The 15270-nt window shown below is 39.2% G+C and overlaps 1 protein-coding gene across 6 annotated transcripts in view; it reads right to left on the reverse strand.

The window, feature by feature from the left end:
* Positions 1-13938, reverse strand: part of LOC114239650 (muscle calcium channel subunit alpha-1) — a 70097-nt gene extending 56159 nt beyond the window's left edge. For all 6 annotated transcript variants that reach the window (XR_016325716.1, XM_028169955.2, XM_089739914.1 and 3 more), the window contains exon 1: positions 13701-13938. The gene's annotated coding sequence lies outside the window, so the exon portion shown is untranslated. The remainder of the gene's footprint in view (positions 1-13700) is intronic.
* Between the last annotated feature and the right edge of the window lie 1332 nt (positions 13939-15270).

Here is a 15270-nt window from a genome sequence, read left to right on the forward strand (position 1 = left end):
TATATTTTTTTGCGGTTTTTCTTTTAATTACGCAATGCCATTCCTTCACTTGAAGAGAATCTTTAGTAGTCGGCGGCGACTTCGCTGCGCCCTTAGCCTTGGTGATGTCCATAAGCGATGGTCACTTATCACAATGTGGTCGCTTATATGCCTATAAAGGCAACATAAAATAATATTTAATGAGAGATTAAAAATGGATTTATACCGTGCCTTCATATCTGAGATAACACAAAACCTCTACAAGTACTTCAGCCCACTGAGTTTCTCGCCGGATCTTCTCAGTGGGTCGCGTTTCCGATCCGGTGGTAAATTCCGTGGGGCACTGTTCTTGCTAGAGCCAGTGTTAGCAACACTTCGGTTTGAGCCCCGTGAGCTCAGCTACACGTTAGGGCGAAGCTGATATAGCCATCAAGGTTATCGCATAGGTAGGGAAAAAAAGTACTAAGTCAGCTGTGCATGAGTCTATTAGTCTCCACGCCTATCTCTGTCATCATATCTCAACCCAATGCAAATAACATTTCGATCTAAAATCCTATTGTAGGTGCAATGTAATCCAAACGACAGATAAGCTGTAAACTCAAATCATGTTCAAAGATTCCGTTACATGCTAACATACATACGTCTGAAGCTAATAAAAGCGTATTAATCAAAGTCCCACACAAAATCCGAACACAGGTCCCGAATCTGCGAGCTCTTGACTAAAGGAATCGTTGGACTACGCAATTTCTCAATGAGGGTATGTATCTGTTGTGCTACAACGCTGATGATGCCGATTCATATTAAATACATTTATAGCACGAAGTATGCATAGTGCAAACGTGACGCAGTAAGCCAAATGAAACAACTAGCGAAACGTTGTCTCACGTAAATTACATGATGTTTTTTCTGGAACTCCGTGGAAAAAAATTCGTTCCTGACATTTACGTGTACAATGAAGAAGATAAACCAAACCCGACCGAGACGTCGTCTAGTGATGCTTAGTCATACTTGTAGCTATTGAGGTTTATTTTTATCCATTTTAACACATTAGGCCAAATAAAAAGCAGTTGCGGACCGCGACTTGCTACTCGCGTATTCCTTTTACTGGTGGTAGGACCTCTTGTGAGTCCGCACGGGTAGGTACCACCACCCTGCCTATTTCTGCTTTAAAGCAATAATGCGTTTCGGTTTGCAGGGCGAGGCAGCCGTTGTAAATATTCTCGAGACCTTAGAACTCATATCTCAAGGTGGGTGGCACATTTTACGTTGTAAATGTCTATGGGCTCCGGTAAGCACAGAACACCAGGTGGACTGTGAGTTCGTCCACCCAGTTAAGCAATAAAAAAAACAAAAAATCCAAGAGTCCTCGAAGGCACACTCCAACATTGGAGCAACTATTTTTACCCCATAGAAATGGAGGTATGAAAGTACCTTTTTCACCTACATATCGGCTAGTAATCTCAACAGCCTATTCTGTCTTAGCCTTCGTTGGCAGGCAAGCTTACAAGTCTCAGCCTGACAGAATTTACTAACATCTGCCTTATCAACAGAAGTTCTTCGCTGAATCGGGTCGGAATAACAAAACCACTGAGAATACCCGACAAGAGACTCCGTGGTTTTTGTAGGTAGAACAGTATGCTACCAATTTATGGCTGCTAAAGAGGTCTATTATGGATCTAATTAAACTAAGGCAAGCATAATACGCTCATTAGCATCGTTAATATAAAATAAAATACGTGACTCACGCCAAAAATAGCATCTACCTACCTACCTATTATCGTCTTAAACCAGCGATTTTAAAAACGACTAACACGGTTTAGATAATAATTATAATTTATCAAAACCTTTACGGCTTAGTCTTGTGTTTTTAGACGTTTTAAATACAGTTTTCGTGGTCATATATGACCTCTCCGGTGGTAGATTCTGCGAAGCACTGCTCTTGCTAAGGCCAGTGTTAGAAAATTCTCTTAAGTTGAGCCCGTGCGCTCACCTGCCCGTCCGGACGTAGCTGGAATAGCCTCTGAGGCTGCTAGTGAATAGAGAAGAAGAATTAAAAACCGACGACTAAGGTGCGTTTCTTTAACAATTGAAATAATAATACAACTAAATTTTTAATAATATCTTCGATTTGCCAAAACCCAAAAAAATGCCATATTGCACATCAATATCTTGTTTTTTTGTTTTAGGATACCAATGACGCTATTTTTTTTTATAACAATCATTGTAACAGCTAATAAAGCAGTGTTTGTATAATCAATAATCCCGAAACGAAATTATATAAACTAGAGGTCCCGCAGTAGTCGAAATAATGAATTGGAATTGTAAGTTTGTACACTATTATGATTGTATTTTATACTTCTATAATCACAAATTTCGCCAAAATTACACTATAAAAAATATTAACAAAGACAAACAATGTTTAATCTATTCTCAATTTGACAACAGACGTCAAGAACAAAAGTTTGACAATAAATAGTATGCATGCGTGTGTGCGTCAAATACATGGTATGTAGTGTGTGTAATGTTTTCTTTATTGATTTAATGTATCTTTTATGCATTATTTTTAAAAAATATTAGCATTGTGCACTTCTTCTCTATATTCTCTATAAGTGTGAAAATTTTCATACTCCTCCGTCCGCGCAATTTTCGTTAAAAGGGATACAAAGTTTTTGCTTCACGTATTAATATATAGATAACGGAAAGTTAAACATCTACAATTAACTTGAACTATGGCCGATTAACGTGACCCGGTTAGCTTAAACTATTTAGAGTTAAACCACGGATCTGCTCTATTTATAGAACTGTCCGTTACAAGTTGTTTACGTTCGAAGCTTCCTTAATGATACGAGCTTTCGTGTAGAGCTTTTTCGGAGCTTTGTTATTACAAAAAAAAATACGTGCTCATATAGTTTTTCATTCGTGGATATGGTCCTAAATGCCTTCGATACCTTTAAGAGCAGATGAGCATTCGGCCCCCTGTTGATGAGTGGTCATCGCCAATGTGGCTGCTTAGCACTACGGTCTTGTTTCTCGATTTAAAAAAGAACAACAAGGTCTTACTGGTGGTAGGATCTCTTGTGAGGCAAACCTGACGTCAAAGGTGATGGCAAAACCGATGTCCAAGAGTTACAATTACCACTTTCCGTTGAAACTTAGGCCCTGAACTTTAAAGATAATTAGGATTTGACATTTCCAATCGCCCCTTTCATGAACTTTTGCGTCCTCTTGTGAACTTTTTTTTTATTGCCCTTGTAGGCAGACGAGCATACAGCCCACCTGATGGTGAGTGGTTACCGTCGCCCATGGACTTCAGCAATGCCAGGAGCAGAGCCAAGCCGCTGCCTACCGCTTAATACTCTCCACAAGCCTCGTTTGAAGAAGGACATGTCATAGCGCTCGGGAAACACCGTGGAGGGGAGCTCAATCCAAAGCCGGATGGTGGCAAAAAAGACCTCTGGAAACGCACTGTCGATGAACGCAGCGGAGAAAATATGGATGAACTCTGCTCCGATGGCGGGAGGTGCGATGATAAAAAGGAGATGAGGGGATCGAACATTACGGTATACTTTAACGTCTGTCCACCAATTTGAATTAAAGTCACGAAGATCCGCCCGCTATCGTCTATTATCTAATCAGCTGATCCCATGCCGGTGGCTAATCAATAGCTTATCTAAGCCGCTGAACTGACACGTTAAATTCACGCTTCAATAGTTTTAATATTGAGGACTTTTATCGCTCAGTCGAAGGCTTCGGTTACGCGGTACGAATTTTTAAATTATTTATCGCGGCGTAAATTGTTACGATATATCGGATATTGTAAATATTATTCGAACTCGAATTCTTCGAACTCGAACGAGGACTCGTTGGTCCGATCAGATCCGCACCGCTTTGGACAGTACAGTGTACAGCGCGCTGCATGACGCCGTGGACAGGGGAAAGTGGAAAAACATCTTAAGATTGAAGCTCATGGGTGATGGAGGTCACGACCCTCAGACATGAGGAACACGACTCGAGGAGGAGGTAAATATTATTAACAAAACAAATGCGAGATGTTAATTTATGAATCCTTTTTTTTTTTCAGAAATAAAAATCAAGCTATCGTCAATAATTAGAAGAATGAATAAAAAATTTAAAGATAAATAAATAACACATTTGAGTAATTTTAGAATAAAATATTTAACTAAAATGAAGTATAAAATTTGATTTAAAAAAAAAAAGGGAAAACTGTTTATCAATAATATCCCATCGATTATTTACGTTAACTTTTTTTTTTTGAATAATAAGTCTAAATGGTGAATTCAACGAATTCTAGGGCAAATATGAAAGCTCAACTTCATTAAAACTCTTAAGATTTTTTAAGGGCAAGGTCATTTGAGTATTTTAATCTCATGAACTACAAGGCATTAAGTGGAAGTCAGAATCACATGCAGCGTAACACGAATTTACCCACATATACATATAATCAATCACAGAACCATCCAAGTTAAGGAATTTTCAATCATTTTTCTTCACGACTGCAGCAGAAGTATGCAAGAACTACCCGCGTCGACCAATAATGCTACCACAAAACCAAATGCTGGCCAAGCGACCAATATGATATTATAATAAGATAATATAATATTATTTTACTTATTTATTGCTTAGACGGGTGGACGAGCTCACAGCCCGCCTGGTGTCAAGTGATTACTGGAGCTCATTGACATCTACAACGCAAATGCGTCACCCACCTTGAGATATAAGTTCTAAGGTCTCAGTATGGTTGCAACGGCTACCCCACCCCTCAAATCGAAACGCATTACTGCTTCACGGTAAAAATGGGCAGGGTGGTGGTACCTACCCGTGCGGACTCGGAAGAGGTCCTGCCGCCAGTTATTACGCAAATTATTATGCGGGTTTGATTTTTATTACACGATGTTATTCCTTCACCGTGGAAGTTAATCGTGAACATTTGTTGAGTACGTATAGTACGTATTTTATTAGAAAAATTGGTACCCGGCTGCGGGATTCGAACACCGGTGCATCGCTACATACGAATGCACCGGACGTCTTAACCTTTAGGTCACAACGACTTCGAATATAATAATTATACCACGTTCCAAGTCTGTACACTCGTACCTAGCCTTCATTCCCGCAATGCACCAATGGGACACGGGGACGACTGAAAATCAGCGCTGTTCGATTTCGATGTTCGACTTTGAACACCGTTAGCTGAGCCAGTTCCTTTTGGCTTTTTTTTTCCTTTATTAATTTTTTTTTTTTTTTTTGTATGAAAGGCAATAGACGATTTTAATAATATCATTATTATTATATTATAACAAAGGGGCTCTAAGGCCTTTTGAAATCTATATATACAAAAATTAATTGCTGTTCGTTAGTTTCGGTAAAACTCGAGAACGGCTGGACCGAATTGACTAATTTTGGTCTTGAATTACTTGTGGAAGTCCAGAGAATGTTTAAAAGGTAGATAGATATGAAAATGCTCGGAATTAAATAAAAATAACAATTTTGTTTTCCCTTTGATGTGTCCCCCGTCGGACGGATTCCTTTTGTTTGGTTTAAGTTTATTTTATACAAAAGTTTAGGTCTTTTATTTATCGATTGAGGCACTACGAAGTCTGCCGGGTCAGCTACTAGGGTATAAATAAAAGAAATTCTTACTCAGTAGAAAGAAGTAAATCACAGTTTTGTTAAAAGTTCTTTTCCTATTAGTTTCACAAAAGTTTCCATAATATACGTATAGTCTTGTAACAATGCTACTCTATAACCACTTTTCTGGTGGTAATATAAGCTCCGTTTTGATCGAAACTATATATTTAAAGAAAAACCTTTAGGTTTTTTAACACGTTGACTTCTTTGTAGGTCACCGGTGCCCTACGTGGCTTGTATGTATCTTATCTGCGTAGCGAATTTTGTTTAACATAATTTTAATCGATTTCAAAACGGTCTAATAGCTTAAAAATTTGCATAGACATCAAATGTAACCATAAAGATGAAAAATGTTTTTTTTTTGTTATCCCATTTAGGAAACTAAACCAAACTGCCACTCGCGCCTATGACGCGTGTTTCTGAACGTTTTTATTTTCATTTTAAATCGGACTCACCGTGCTTAACCTTGTAACGAAATTTTAATCTCAAATGATTCTGCGTGCTCAATTTTTAAACGACTCATTTCTTTTTTAATTTAAACAAAATGATATTCGATTCGCTAATTTTCTTTATTTTCATACCGTTACTGTTTATTGTACATTCTGACGTCATAGCTCATTACGCGAAGAATGTGTTAGGAAGTGTTCTGTCGATATTCCGAGTGTGTTTGTTTAAATAGAATACAGTTAGAAAGGTTAAATGTAGTGTTTCGGGCTCCAGAGAGAGACGAATCCTCTTTGTAGAGCGGCGTCTCTTTCGCACAACCCAAAATCCCGTTACTAAGGTTTAGATGGTCGTACTCCTTCTAGAACTTTTTTCAAATATGAAACATGATTTTAAATCAGATGACGCGCGAGATTCGCGGTGATCACAACACGCAGTGGCACGAGTTTTTTATTTATTAAATGAGTGGATTAGCTCACGGCCCAAAAAGTGAAAGAAGTGTGGCGGTAGCCATCATAGAACAGAAAATATTTGGTAAATGCATAAATCTCGCTAACGACATTTTCAAGATAAGCTTGCATATATAGAAGTTCCGAACAACGGCACTTGACCGATCATCGTTCTCGTCGGACCCGTCGCTTGCGGTGAAGGGCTCGGCGAGTAAATTAACCCACGGACACAGCCGACTGAGTTTCTCGCCTGATCTTCTCGATGGGTCGCGTTTCCGATCCGGTGGTAGACTCTGCGAAGCACTGCTCTTGCTAGGGTTAGTGTTAGCAAATTCTTTTCGGTTGAGCCCGGATCGGAATCGCGACCCACTGAGAAGTTCCGGTAAGAAAACTCAGTGGGTTGTGTCTATGGGCTGGTTCGCTTTTTGAATTCTTCGTCGTAATTATAAATTGACGAGTTCGACGAGAGCGGTGACCGGTGTTAACACTGTACCACATGCAACGTTACCGCAATCAATCCCTGAGTTTTTTTTGAGAAAATCAGTGTTACCGTACATATTCGGTCATCGAGCTGTTTTTAAGAAGATATTATTATATGTTACCGTAAATGTTCGATCACTGAGCTTTACGTGACAAGATCGATATTACCGTAAATGTTCGAAATGTTATTGAAGTCGTCGTGGCCTAAAGGATAAGACGTCCGATGCATTCGTGTTGAAGCGATGCAACGGTGTTCGAATCCCGCAGGCGAATATCAATTTTTCTAATAAAATACGTACTCAACAAATGTTCACGATTGACTTCCACGGTGAAGGAATAACATCGTGTAATAAAAATCAAACCCGCAAAATTATAATTTGCGCAATTACTGGTGGTAGGACCACTTGTGAGTCCGCGCGGATAGGTACCACCGACCCGCCTATTTCTGCCGTGAAGCAGTAATGCGTTTCGGTTTGAAGGGTGGGGCAGCCGTTGTAACTATACTGAGACTTTAGAACTTGTATCTCAAGGTGGGTGGCGCGTCTACGTTGTAGATGTCTATGGGCTCCGGTAACCAATTAACACCAGGTGGGCTGTGAGCTCGTCCACCCATCTAAGCAATAAAAAAAGAACACTAAGCTTTTTGTGTCAAAATCAGATTTTCCGTAAATCTCCGACCGTCGAGCTTTTTGTAACAATAACCATGCTACTGCAAATGTTCGGTAACTGAACTTTTTTTGAAACAGCGTTACCATAAATATTCGGTCCCTGAGCTTTTTTGACATAATAAGTGTTACCATAAATCCCCGATCACCGAGCTTTATGTGAGACAAGGCCAATATTTCCGTAAATGTTCGATCACTAAGCTTTTTGTGTCAAAATCAGCGTTACCATAAATCTTCGATCACTGAGCTTTTTGTGACAAAATCAGTGTGTTGCGACGATTTAATTGTACAATGTTCTAATTATGACGAACTAGGTCATTAGGGTAGCGACCTCCACGACTCTACGCTCTACATTGACCATTCAGAGCTGCCCTGAATAACTAAAATGTATTTCCTTTTGTTATTAGTATCCGATATAGAATGTTTCAGTATAATATTCTCCGTGATTTTGACGTGACGTAAGCCTTATTAACGACTAGCTGACCCGGCAGACTTCGTAGTGCCTCAATCGATAAATAAAAGACCTAAACTTTTGTTTAAAATAAACATAAGACGAAGAAAAAGAATCCGCACACATCAAAGGGAAAACAAAATTGTTATTTTTATTTAATTCCGAGCATTTTCATATTTATTCACATTTTAAACCTTCTCCAGACTTCTACAAATAATTCAAGATCAAAATTAGCCAAATCGGTCCAGCCGTTCTCCAGTTTTAGCGAGACTAACGAACAGCCATTCATTTTTATATCTATACTAATATTATAAAGAGAAAAGATTTGTTTGTTTGTTTGTTTCGAATAGGCTCTGAAACTACTGGACCGATTTGAAAAATTCTTTTTCCATTAGAAGTCGACATTGTCCCTGATGAACATAGGCTACTTTTTTAAAAAAAAATTTTTTTTTTTTTTTTTGTTTCATGTGTGTTTTAATGTTTCCGAAGCGAAGCGAGGGCGGGTCGCTAGTATAATAATATAGATACTTTAACGATTTGATGTCGCATTTCTTTTTGTCATTATATTATTTCAGAGGCTTTTAATACTTTAGTTTTCCTGGTCACCGACGATTTGATCTTCATTTTAGTTCTAATTGGGTTTTAATACAGTAATAAATAAATAATAAATAAATATTTACTAACAATCACGCCACGTTAACTGGTCCCGTGATAAGTTCGTAAAGAACTTATGTTACAGTTACCAGATAACGGAAATAAATGTAAGATTTTTATTATACAGATACATATATTTAATATACATCCATAACCATAGAAAAGACATTTATATTTATCATACATATATCTCCCCTTGGCGGGATTCGAACCCGCGACCCCTTTGTGTAGTGACCATGTCACTTACCACTTACACCAGACGGCCGTCTGGTGTAGTGGTAAGTGACAGTATATGTGTTTTGTTATTTATGACCTTTTGATCTTAAACAGCGAACGTCGCACATCCATCCATAGTATCAAATGTTTTTTATTTTTTGCTTAGATAGGTGGACAAACTCACAGCCCACCTGGTGTTAAGTGGTTATTGGAGCCCATAGACATCTACAACGTAAATGCGCCACGGACCTTGAGACATAAGTTCTAAGGTCACAGTATAGTTACAACGGCTACCCTACCCTTCAAACCGAAACGCATTACTGCTTCACGGCTGAAATAGGCAGGGCGGTGGTACCTACCCGTGCGGACTCACAAGTCGTCCTACCACCAATAATATTGTATTATAGATACGAACTATGAGATACAGTTAGCCCTCCTGTACCACGGTATTTTATAACACGGTTCCACTTTAACACGAAAAGAAAAATTATCCAAAACCTTCTTTATAACACGATACTTCTTCTACAACACGCGAGATTGTTGTTTATAATTATATAAAAAAATACACTATGAATTACGAAACACACAATATTTGGGAATAACCGAAATTTTACTGCTTTTTTTCCCTTCCAATGCTGAGATAGCCTTGAGAGGCTATTTCAGCATCTCCTTGACGTGTAGGTGAGCTCACGGGGCTCAAACCGGGAGTGGTGCTAACACTGACCCTAGCAAGAGCTTCGCAGAATCTACCATCGGATCGGAAACGCGACCCACTGGGAAGATCCGGCGAAAAACTCAGTGGGCTGTGGGTTAATTCACTCGTCGAGCCCTTCGTCGCAAGCGACGGGTTCGACGAGGACGGTGACCGGTGCTTGTGGTACCCAAAAGCACCGTTAATAGATCGGAAGGGTCCGTAATGACGTGTATTTTATTGCTTATCTTTTATCTATAATATTTGAAAAAAAATACAGGCATAGTTGAGATGTTTCATTCAGAAAAAATACTCTCATTTTTGCAATGGCTTCTAGTCTCATACTTTGGTTTGGCACAACACGGAACTTTGTAGGAACGTATCCACCGTGTAATAGAAAGGGGTACTACAAATAAACATTGTACTGGTGGTAGGACCTCTTGTGAGTCCGCGCGGGTACCACTACACCAGACGGCCGTCTGGTGTAGTGGTAAGTGACAGTATATGTGTTTTGTTATTTATGACCTTTTGATCTTAAACAGCGAACGTCGCACATCCATCCATAGTATCAAATGTTTTTTATTTTTTGCTTAGATAGGTGGACAAACTCACAGCCCACCTGGTGTTAAGTGGTTATTGGAGCCCATAGACATCTACAACGTAAATGCGCCACGGACCTTGAGACATAAGTTCTAAGGTCACAGTATAGTTACAACGGCTGCCCTACCCTTCAAACCGAAACGCATTACTGCTTCACGGCTGAAATAGGCAGGGCGGTGGTACCTACCCGTGCGGACTCACAAGTCGTCCTACCACCAATAATATTGTATTATAGATACGAACTATGAGATACAGTTAGCCCTCCTGTACCACGGTATTTTATAACACGGTTCCACTTTAACACGAAAAGAAAAATTATCCAAAACCTTCTTTATAACACGATACTTCTTCTACAACACGCGAGATTGTTGTTTATAATTATATAAAAAAATACACTATGAATTACGAAACACACAATATTTGGGAATAACCGAAATTTTACTGCTTTTTTTCCCTTCCAATGCTGAGATAGCCTTGAGAGGCTATTTCAGCATCTCCTTGACGTGTAGGTGAGCTCACGGGGCTCAAACCGGGAGTGGTGCTAACACTGACCCTAGCAAGAGCTTCGCAGAATCTACCATCGGATCGGAAACGCGACCCACTGGGAAGATCCGGCGAAAAACTCAGTGGGCTGTGGGTTAATTCACTCGTCGAGCCCTTCGTCGCAAGCGACGGGTTCGACGAGGACGGTGACCGGTGCTTGTGGTACCCAAAAGCACCGTTAATGGATCGGAAGGGTCCGTAATGACGTGTATTTTATTGCTTATCTTTTATCTATAATATTTGAAAAAAAATACAGGCATAGTTGAGATGTTTCATTCAGAAAAAATACTCTCATTTTTGCAATGGCTTCTAGTCTCATACTTTGGTTTGGCACAACACGGAACTTTGTAGGAACGTATCCACCGTGTAATAGAAAGGGGTACTACAAATAAACATTGTACTGGTGGTAGGACCTCTTGTGAGTCCGCGCGGGTAGGTACCACCGCCCTGTCTATTTCTGCCGTGAAGCAGTAATGCGTTTCGGTTTGAAGGGTGGGGCAGCCGTTGTAACTATACTGAGATCTTAGAACTTATATCTCAAGGTGGGTGGCGCATTTACGTTATAGATGTCCATGGGCTCCAGTAACCACTTAACATCAGGTGGGCTGTGAGCTCGTCCACCCATCTAAGCAATAAAAAAAAAAAAAAAAACATTCAACTAATGACATTCCCATAACATTATGTCTGACAGCATTGATTTACAGAATACAGAAACCTAAAGTACAAAACAAACTTAATACTTAATATTGCTTGGGCGATTCTCATAAACAACTCGAGGTAAAATCGAACAACGAATTACCACGACTTCTATTATCATTTTTAGTTCACTAGTAAGAGAAAAACAAAAAAAAACACACACAATATAAGTATATTTTTAACGGCCGTCTGGTGTAGTGGTAAGTGACATGGTCACTACACAAGGGGGTCGCGGGTTCGAATCCCGCCAAGGGAAGATATTTGTATGATAAATATAAATGTATTTTCCAGGGTTATGGATGTATATTAAATATATGTATGTGTATAATAAAAATCTTACATTTATTTCCGTTATCTGGTACCTGTAACACAGGTTCTTTACGAACTTATCACGGGACCAGTTAACGTGGCGTGATTGTTAGTAAATATTTATATTTATATATTTAAAAAAATAATAATATGCCACACAGACCGTAGACTACAAAGACTTTCCCGTCCGAAAGAACACTCTTTCGCGACCCGCGTGCTTACAATAATACGAAAACAAAAACATACATCTTCAAAGGATTTTGAAGAGAGATATCTGTTTGTACATGCGATTAATAATATGAAAATAAACATATTAAAATTTATAACAAACAAAAACAGCTGTCGAACGTGTGCATCCTATGTAAGCTTTGTAATAATTTGTATATTGGGTTTTTTTTGTCTTAATTGAACCACCGCGTTCACACTTCTAACGTTCACACGTTCTAAGCAATAAAAAAAAAAAAAAAAACACTTATGTTTTAGCGCGATCTATATGTTTTTCGTAAGTTTTCCTATCCAACTTACTGTTGGTTTTCCATTTCCTTTTTAGGAGGCGAAATGTGGGACCACACGGGTAAATAAATAATATACTCCGGCTTGGAAGACAGGGCAGCCGTTGTACTGTAAAAGCTGAGACCTAGAACTCATGTCTCAAGGTTGGTGGGAGCATTTACGTGGTTGATGTCTGTGGGCTCCGGTGACCACTTAACACCGCGTGGGCCATGAGCTCGTCCACCCATATTAACAATAAACAGAGGGACATACAAATTGGCTGAGATGAAGTTCAAGAAAAGGCCTTTACTTTTAGTTAAATCATGAAATCTACTGATCCTTTAATATTTTGTAAATTTTGTGTGTGATCACACACATATTCAGAAAGCAGCAACTGCATTACGAATCTGCCGTGAAGTCGTTTTGGAAGCTCATATGGCGATCTATTTGAATTCAAAAAGCTTTTTGATTTTCATTTTAATTTTTATAGACATACAATGAATAATAATAATAATGTTTTTTTTTATTGCTTAGATGGGTGGACGAGCTCACAGCCCATCTAGTGTTAAGTGGTTACTGGAGCCCATTGACATCTACAACGTAAATGCGCCACCCACCTTGAGATATGCGATTAAGTTCTAAGATCTCAAGTATAATTTCAACGGCTGCCCCACCCTTCAAACCGAAACGCATTACTGCTTCACGGCAGAAATAGGCAGGGTGGTGGACTCACAAGAGGTCCTACCACCAGTAGTAATACCGCGTTGTATCCATTTTATCACCGCACCAGCACCCACGACCATCAATAGCGGACATCGAGACCTCGAGGACACCGACGCCATCCTTGCAACGTACCACCCGGCTCCGACAACCCTGACATATCTGATGTCTGTGTCCAATCTTTACTAGGAGTGTCATGTGATATTACAACGTAGTGGTATCAGCCAGCTTCACTGAGGTCAAATTCAGTTCCTCAATATAATTTTACTGTTAGAACGCCTGCCTTATCCTTCGAACGGTAACGCATGACTTAGAGACCGAAACTAGTACACATCCAAGCACAGCACAGTTTTTTATTATAAAAATTAGAGTAGCAATATTATCATTATATTGTTGATATTTATAAATATATTGTTTTTACAATCGATAGTACACCGTGGTTAATTTCTTTTCTGTAATAATTGTTATTTACCTGACAGGTGTCTAGAACAGATCGCTATTAGCGATAAGATCGCCTATTGTAAATTTGTGTTTATTGTTTTGTATTAAGGTTTATTTTACATTGTATACGATAAAGCTTAATCCACCATGCAACTCTAATCTTTAAAATGTAACGCCCGAAATTATTGTAATACAAAAATAATAACAGTCATAAATAAGCTCACCTCTATTTTTCCGCTAACGTTCGAATAAAAACAACTTTTCCATTTTCATCACAAAAGCACACGCGGAACCGCGAGCTTTACGTGTGCAAACGTGCATATGTTTATCGGATCGATGGCATAGCGCGTTATATTATTTTGGAGGCACTTCGCGATACATTTCACGTAAATATTAAGGGTTGCTACGACGAATTACGTTCCGGACACGTCGATCGCGGAACAACAGTCGACTAGTATGCAGAATTAGGTTAGCAACTCATTCGCGCGCATGCGCGGTAGATGGACCGGCAAAGAGTATGAATTAACAGATCCGTGTCATCGCCAGTTCCAATCCGCGGTCGGGTGATGGTCGGTATGATTTCTGATTTTATATTAATTACTAGAGGTTTTGTTCTATGTACATTTGTTTTCCGAGAGCTTCCTCACAACATATGCTTATGTATATTTTGTTTTCGGATTCATCTTTTAAGTTAATTTTTGTATTTTATTTTTATTTTTATTGTAGTTAATACCACGTTTTAAGTCTGTGCACAGGTAACTAGCCTTAAATCCCGCAATAAGCCAAAGGGGAACGGAGGTGACTGAAAATCAGCACAATCCACTTTGAAGAGCATCAGCAGAGCCATTTCCATTCGCCTTTTATTTTCTTTTATTTATTGACCTGTAATAATCTAATTCTGCGTGAAAGGCAGTAAATGATTTATTATTGGTATCTAGTAGTAATAACTGGTGGTAGGACCTCTTGTGAGTCCGCACGTGTAGGTACCATCACCCCGCCTATTTCTGCCGTGAAGCAGTAATGCGTTTCGGTTTGAAGGGTGGGGCAGCCGTTATTACCATACTGAGACCTTAGAACTTATATCTCAAGGTGGGTGGCGCATTTACATTGTAGATGTCTATGGGCTCCAGTAACCACTTAACACCAGGTAGGCTGAGAGCACATCCACCCAAATAAGCAATAAAAAAAAAGATGTGTGGTGTCGTGGGACACCGGACAGGAACGAAAAATATTAATTTTACGTTCTATTCGAGGCATAAAGAAAATAAAACTGGACGTTTCGCAACAACCCACGGTCATTCGGTAACGTGCGAACTTATTGTGGTACATTTCATTCACGGTTGTTTGCATAAAAGTTAGTGTATTGCGCAAACGAACGCTCTGAGATTGTGGTCAATGAATGATAAAAAATATGTTATTTTTTGTACGTTATTACAAAGTTAAGTCGTACACTGTGTGCATTACTAATTTGTACGTTATTACAAAGTTAAGTACACTGTGTCCATTACTAATAAAAATCTTACGTTACGGACGCTTTTTCCCGGTTAGGGTACTCCTCCGCATCGTCCCATAAGGAACTTCGTTCCAAAAAAAAGTCTTTTGTAAGCTTCATCATCACTACATATTTTATTGACAAACACAACCTTTCTGTTTTAATTTTATAATCTTTGCGTGACAGTGTAAGCTCCAGACCTGTCGGCGTTTACGTAGGGCACGAGGTCTCGCGCCGATGCTCAAAATACTTTACATCGCTCGCTGCATCTACGTAACGCGTTACTATTGGTTCGACTCGAT

Source organism: Bombyx mandarina, chromosome A1, assembly GCF_030267445.1.
Source record: "Bombyx mandarina strain Sakado chromosome A1, ASM3026744v2".
Taxonomy (NCBI): Eukaryota; Metazoa; Arthropoda; class Insecta; order Lepidoptera; family Bombycidae; genus Bombyx; species Bombyx mandarina.